Raw genomic sequence first — 8,256 nt, 5'->3', positions numbered from 1 at the left:
AGTCCATATGCTTCGCCCATTGTAATTTGTAACGGAAGAAGAGTGGGGCCATCAGAATGTGCATTGACTACCGAACTCTTAATGCAAGGACTACCCCAGATCAGTACACCACACCCAGAATCGAGGATGCCTTGGACTGTTTAGCAGGTAGTAGGTGGTTTACAGTATTGGACCTTCGTAGTGGGTATTATCAAATACCCATGGCTGAAGAAGATAAAGAGAAGACAGCCTTCATCTGCCCTCTGGGTTTTTACCAATTTGAACGAATGCCACAAGGTGTTACTGGAGCTCCAGCCACGTTTCAGCGGCTGATGGAGAAAGCCGTTGGCGATATGCACCTTTTGCAAGTCATAGTTTACCTTGATGACATCATAGTGTTTGGACGTACACTTGAAGAACATGAGGAGAGATTGATGAAAGTGTTGGATCGTCTCAAAGAATGTGGTCTCAAAGTGTCGATTGACAAATGTCAGTTCTGTCAGCCTAAAGTGCAGTACGTAGGTCACATAGTGTCTGCGGCTGGAGTGTCCCCTGATCCCAAAAAGATTGAAGCTGTAACAAGTTGGAAAATGCCAACTGATCTAAAATCTTTGAGATCTTTCCTCGGATTCTGTGGATTTTACAGACGTTTCATAAAGGGTTACTCTGCCATAGTGAGGCCTTTGACGGAACTTACAAAAGGTTACCCTCCAACATCTGGAAGAACTAATAAACCTGGAAATGGCCGGTGCTATTTTAAAGAATCAGAACCTTTTGGAGAGCGTTGGGATGACACCTGTACAACAGCTTTTAATCAAGTCATTCACTGCCTCACAAATGCTCCTGTGCTTGCTTTTGCAGACCCCACGAAGCCATACGTACTACACACGTGGATGCCAGCATGAATGGTCTAGGCGCTGTCCTGAATCAGGAACATCCTGAAGGGCTCAGGCCAGTAGCCTATGCAAGCAGGAAGCTGAGCGACTCAGAGGACGTTACCCAGTTCATCAGTTGGAATTCTTGGCATTAAAGTGGGCAGTGGTGGACAAGTTCCATGACTACCTATATGGTGCCCAGTTCACAGTAATGACAGACAACAACCCACTTACGTATGTGTTGTCCAGTGCCAAGCTGAACGCCACAGGTCATCGTTGGTTAGCTGCATTGGCTACTTATAATTTTAATGTAAAGTATAAACCTGGGTGTCATAACATTGATGCAGACATCCTTTCTCGTTATCCTGGGAACCCAACAAGTCCTCAGATTGGAAGGAAATACCCAATTCAGGTGTAAGAGCTATCTGTCAGTTAGCTGTCGCTTCTGAGACTGAGGAGTCATCAAGACTGGCAGATCAACTGGGTCTTCCTCCCCAGAGTATTCCTGAGGCCTATGCTTGTCCAACCACGCTGAGTCTAAGTCTAATGGAACAGCTGACTAGTTCAGAGCTAAAGACTGCACAAGAGGAGGATCTTATAATTGGTGACATCAAGCGAGTGTTAGAGTCAGGGAAAATAATTACCTCTATTAAGAGTTCCAACCCTTATGTTACACTGTTACAGAGACAGGGTTCTAAGCTAAAAATTCAGAATGGACTTTTGTACAGAATTACCCAGAGTTCCTCTGGAAAAGAAAAGTTGCAGCTTGTCCTTCCCGAAAAGTACTGGACTCAGGTACTGCGGTCTTTGCACGACGAATCAGGACATTTGGGAGTGGAGAAAACAGCTGAACTCCTAAAAGATCGTTTCTATTGGCCACGGATGTTTCAGCATGTGGAGCAGTATATCAAGAACTGTGGACGTTGCATTGCAAGAAAGACTTTGCCAAAGAAGGTTGCTCCATTGAACCACATAACCAGCAGTGGGCCACTTGACCTTGTGTGCATAGATTTTCTGTCACTTGAGCCTGACTCAAAGGATTTGGTAACATTCTTGTGGTAACAGACCATTTTACCCGTTATGCACAAGCATTCACCTGTAAAGATCAAAAAGCTCTGACTGTCGCCAAAACCCTGTGTGACAAGTTCTTCATTCATTATGGTTTACCCTCTCGTATACATTCTGACCAGGGTCGAGATTTTGAGAGTGGTCTTATAAAGGAGCTATTGAAGATGCTTGGAATTCGAAAATCCAGAACATCACCGTATCATCCACAAGGTGACCCACAGCCAGAAAGATTTAACAGAACTCTCTTATCTATGCTTGGGACACTGCATCCAGCAGAGAAAAGCCGATGGAGTCAACACATCAATTGCTTGGTACATGCTTATAATTGTACTAAAAATGAAGCAACGGTTACTCACCATACTATCTTCTTTTTGGAAGAGAGGCCGTTTGCCAGTGGATGTATGTTTTGGAACAGTACCAGATGGAAAGGAGTCAACAACCATCATCAGTATGTGCAAAGGATGAAAGTGGACTTGCAAAGAGCCTATCAGCTAGCAACGGAAACTGCCCAAAAGTCTCAACAAAGAAATAAGCGGTTGTATGACAGGAAAGTGAAACACCAGATCTTGGCTGTCGGAGATCGAGTGTTGATTAGGAACCTTGCTATGGTGGGAAAGAATAAGCTTGGTGACAAGTGGAGTTCCATTCCTTACCTGGTAGTTGAACAGCTCACAAATTTACCAGTGTATCGTCTGAAACCTGAAAGTGGTATGGGAAGTGTACGAACTTTGCATCGAGATCATATCTTACCAATTGGGGATGATGTGAGACTGACTGCTCCTCCAGCATCAGTGGATCGTCTGGCACAACCTGAAACAAGAGCACGATCTGTAAAGAGAAAACAAGGAAATGGATCAGGAGGAACCAATGTGACCCTGGAAGTAAACAACCAGGAGAGTGACTCGGGAAGTGAAGAGGAGTTGTGCTACTTTTACCCAGACCGGGTGGAAAACCAGCCACAAACAAAGAGTAGTGACCCTTTTACGCCTTCTGTGGAAAAGGACGCTACCTACGGTGTGAAAATTACTTACCTGAACCTTCTGCTGATGATACTGTACCTTTGCTCCAAGACGAATTCCTAGAAGAATCAAACCTAGCTGAAGCAGGGAACCAAATCTAGAAGGGGAGTGAGTCGGAATAGGAGTGTCCAAAGAGATCCAGTAGAGCCAGTCCAGTTACGCCCCAGAAGAGAAATAAGGCCTGTGGTCAAACTGAGCTACGACAGATTAGGCCAGCCCACTAACCGTTCTCTAAATTCGGTTCAAAGAGGGATGGTAATAACTGGTGGGGGTAATATAGGGCTGAGGAAACCATTCTGTAATACAGTTTGGTGTCACCCATTAGCTCAGTGTTCTTGGTGTGCTCTATTAAATAATTCCCTAATACCCAGAGTAGTAGTCCCAGTTTAGAAAATAATCTCATGGGGGCATGAGATGTTTTAGAAGGGGGAGAGTGTAACCCTATAGAAAATAAATCCTTGATAGGGTTTAAGTATGTATTTTATTCAGTTTGTTTTAATTTGTATTTGTAATGTTTACTCTTTCCTTTTTCTTCTTTTAAAGTTACCTTTTTGCATATTACGTTATGTAGCGTAAAGTTAGGTAGAAATGCACAGGGGAAAACGTGGTGCATACAATCTAACTTGTTTGGTTTTTATTGATTGGATGTCCTGTAATTTAAACCCGCCCCAAAGTAGGTGAGAGGAATCCGATTGGTTAATAGAGAAAGAGAAGGAAAAAAGGAGAGTCGTGAGTCGAACGAACTTGCGAGAGATTAGGGGAAAATTGGGCTTTTCGTTCAATTGTCGTTACCGTGTTTTTTTTTCCTTTTGTATTGATTATTAACATACAGTTAATATTAACGTCGAGTTTATCAGCGTTTTCTCAAGAACGTTTACGGACATCGCCGCTGCGACCATCAGCTGTACTATAGTGTTCGTGTGTCAAAACGTTCACACGATCGCTGTCGTCGTGGATAGACGTTTCTTCGTCGGATCTCAAGATCGCAGGATTTTTTTTCTTTTATTCCTCCGGATAGCGCATCCAGCTACCGGAAACGTTGGGTGTTCCTCCGGCATCGTGGGACGATCGACGCTTCGGTGGAATATTGAGATCGCGATCCGGGAACGGGAAGAAAGGGTACTGTGTGTTTGTTTTTTCGTTTGCTCATTCGAGTGAAGCGGCCAGTTTCAGTTTCAAGGCCTCAACGCACACTAGCCACGACACAGGCCTGCAACGGGGGTGTGTGTGTGTGTGTGTGTGATTGTGTGTGATTTTGTGGGCCCACTGTTGTTGCTGTTTGTTACGTTGATTTGATTTATTTATTCATTACATTGTCTGTTTTCCTATAACCTAAAGAGGGAGGGAGATACGTGGTTTGGAGAAAATTAGGAGTTAGGAAGTATTTTTCTTAATTGAAGTATCTTGCTTTTCTTTTCTATTTCATTAAATTATATTTTTCTATTCGTGAACCATCTTGTTTGTTTTCAAGGGTATCGTCACAGGAAATAACGTATATAAAAGGTAAGATCAGAGAGGGGGCCTTAATCCAACAACACAAGGCATTTATTTATGAACCAAGAGCAGTCCCTTATAAATTTCTACATCAGAAAGAGAGGGGGTGCTACATATATATATATTTTTTACTTGAGCACCGCATTTTTGCAATGCTGTGTCATGTTCAAGATTCTGTAGATGTAAATACATATGGTCAAACACATTAATTTAGCTCGTTTACACATAAAAACAATAAAAAAAACATTGTGGAAATTGTGAAAATGGCCCCTGACATGGCATTCGAAAAATACAGAGCCAACTTAAATGTACTGTATAGATTGATTTTTAAAGGTTGCTCTTCAAGACCTATTTTTTTTAATGAACAGCCCCCTAGACTCTATATTGCAGCTTTTTAATGCCAAACTGTTCTCAGATCAGGCTACAATGCAAATCAATTTGGTTAAAGTAAGAAAGATGAATCATGATTTCTTTGTAAAAATGCATGGTTAGTGAATGTGTGTGCATGAGAGAGAGAGAGAGAAAGAGAGAGAGAGAGAGAGAGAGAGAGTAGTGGAGTGAAGACTTTGATAATCCAATGCAATAATAAAGGCACCTTTTAAAAGGTAGTGAAGTGAAGACAGAAAGAAGGTGTGTTGGGCTTTGTGCGTGCTGGTGTTCCTGTGTAATTTAATTTTATACATCATAAACGCCAGTGAGCGCTGTAGTCAGGCGTGTTCTACCACTGTGGCGGAAGCTATAAATTAAAGAAGAGCATTTTCTCTCCTCTGAACCCTTTTTTCTCCCTTATTCACTTCACTTAGATGGAGAGGAAGTGAAAAAGTGACAGAGAACAATGGAAACTTATTAATGCAGGAGAACGATGGCGCTTAGTTTTCAAAATAAATGAAGGAGAATGGAGACGATGAGGGAGATAGGAGATCTGTTGCAAAAACTTGGCTTTCCAAATACAGGCTCTGTGACTCTCGTCATAATATATTCATGAATCCTGACTGCATTTAATTTTACCATTCTCTTTCATATAGTGTGACTCCTCTCATTTAAAGTCTCTTTGTAGAGTGATCCAGTTTCCGAATGAATCATACCCACATACTGCAGAGTCTCAACTAGCTATTCCCGAGACAGAAGAGAAAATAAAAAGGTAAGGGGGAGTGGGTGTGATGTGTTCAACCCCCCCAACCCCCCCATATCCCACCAAATCCCCCCAAATCCAGCAAACTGCACAGAATTTTTGTCATGTCACCATATATTTCCGTCATTTACAGTTTCCTGTGATTGAGTAAAAGGATAAGCATTTTTTTAAAGCAAAAATTGTTTTTGCATGTCAAAGTCAATTTTCCACATGGCAGGTAAAATTTGTTTTATGCCAAAACAAATTTTCCAGGCCTAAAAATATAAATCAAACATCATGCCGCTGAATTGGTAATGTGTAAAACCATGCAAACTAACTGTGAATTACCATAAGGAAGCAATTTCTCAAAATGGTAGCTGTAAACATTTTGGAGTAAGCTGTATTTTATTTACATATTATGATTAATTCTGGTTATTATTTTTGTCTTGTGTTGTTGCCTCAAACACTTGATCACAACACTATGACTATAATTTAGACAGCGAAGTGATTTAAAGGCGTAGTTCTCCCAAAAATTACTATTCTGTCATTAAATACTCATTGTAATGTTGTTCCAAACCTGTAAGACCTTTATTCATCTTCAAACACAAATTAAGATTTTTTGGATTTAATTCGAGCGCTTTCTGATCATCCCATAGACAGCAAGGGTCCTTACACAATTAAGGCCCTGAAATATATTAAAAAACAGGTTTGGAACAACATAAGGTAGAGTAATTAATAACAGAATTTCAATTTTTAGGTGAACCATCTCTTTAATTTGTCATCTTGCATAAAATGTGCAAGTAACACATTGAAATTAAATGTAAATGTAATTTAAATTAAATAGTACATTTTACTGGAAAATTCTCTTTCATTTTATAATCTGTTTACATTTTGTAATAAAACTATATACTATATAGCTATACTACACTGTATGTAATGTATATTAAATAAAAGGAAAATATAAAAGTGAAGAAAATACAAATTTTACTATTTACTGTTTGTAATGCATCACCACAGTCTGTGAAAATGGTAAAATTCCTCGCCCCAAAAAAATCTAAAAATATCCCAAAATATTAATTCAAGTGAGTTTTTAGACATTTTACGGTGTAGAAAATACTGTATTGGAATTAATGCATGGGATGTTCTTTCAAGAGTTTGATCCATTAGGGAAGATTTACGAACCAGCAGTGGACACAAAACATATCGACACTGACAGGGTAATCGGTCAATCACAGTGACAAGGAAGCACTTTTATTCTGTCTTTCCTGGTATCCACTGATTCTGCAGTGATACGGATTTTGCGCACTATATTTGTACTATATATCTGTGATGTATATAAAGTTTTAATTTTGAGTTGTTGATTAACTTCTCATCATCAATTTTTTGAAGTACTGTCTCCTTTGCCTCTTTTGAGAAATCGGCACTTCGCTTTTATAAGCTGGCGGTTAGAAACCAGCATTTAAATGTATTTCCTTTTTTAATTAATAATCGTGGTAGTGAGAAGCACATCTCTCTGCTTAATGACCGAGCGCTGGGGAATCCTCTATGCTATCTCCAATTTCTGCCATCTACCGGAGGTCCACATTAAACGTTAATGGGATGTCAACTATTGATTATAGTGTAAATAACCTACATTACAATACAGAGGCCTTTGATTTTCTTTTACCTCTCATTACGCCTCTTTTCTAGCTTGCTTTTATGGTGCCATTCTCTCTTATTTTCATCCTCATCTGCTTTATTTTAACTCTCTCCCCCCTTCTCTCTAAGGTGTTTTGCGTGTTCTGATACCTTTTCGACCTGTAGAAATATTTTGCGTTTTGAAGAGGGTCTCTTTGAAGACTATGCCCTCCTGCTGTGCTGTATATTGACAAATCTCTCACAGTTTTTGTCCTCTGACCTCAAATTAAAGGAATATGTTGGGCTCTTTTAAACTTCATATCTCTGGACATCACCAAGTCCTGCTGTCAATTACTACAGACACTTATTTCAACTCATCCCTCAGCATATACTTCAAATGCGTTACAGTGAGTGCACTTACAACAGAAGCTCAGCATGCAAGTGTATGTGTGTAAAATTGAAAACAGTTTGATCTAATAGAAAAAATACAAATACGTAAATACATATCCAACTAAATAGAGTCTCTATGATACAGTAAAAATACTTGGTGTATGCATTTTCTCACATAAATCACGAAAAAAATCTCAGTGACACATTGAATTAAATGTAAAATTTTGAAGTAGAAAGGTGAAAATTGTATTTTCCAGTAAAATGTTCTTTAATTTTATTTGAATTGTAATCTGTTTTATTTATTTTTTGAAAGTGTTGTATAACACAAGTATAGTGTTGGAAATGTACAATACAAAAAAAGGATAAAATACAAATTTTACTATGTTTATAACGCATCACCACAGTCTGTAAAAATGTTAACATTACTTAAAATAAAAAAATAAAATATCCCAAAATATTTCTTCAAGTGAGTTTTGAACTGTGTAGAAAATACGGTATTGGAATTAATGCATGGGATTTTTTTCTTTCCTCCCTCATCTCTCTCTCTAGTGTGGTGGCATTAGCGGAGCAGCTGTGGTTGGTTGCTGCGTGTCAGTGCTTGGTGGCCTGCTATGCAGTACAGAGACACAACGGCATAAATGATTATTTATGATCTGTCACCTTGCATCTCCAGACCTATCAGCACAGAGATTCATTAGTGCAA

The sequence above is a fragment of the Puntigrus tetrazona genome, chromosome 21, assembly GCF_018831695.1.
Source record: "Puntigrus tetrazona isolate hp1 chromosome 21, ASM1883169v1, whole genome shotgun sequence".
NCBI classification, from domain to species: Eukaryota; Metazoa; Chordata; class Actinopteri; order Cypriniformes; family Cyprinidae; genus Puntigrus; species Puntigrus tetrazona.
This window is presented reverse-complemented; position numbering follows the sequence as displayed.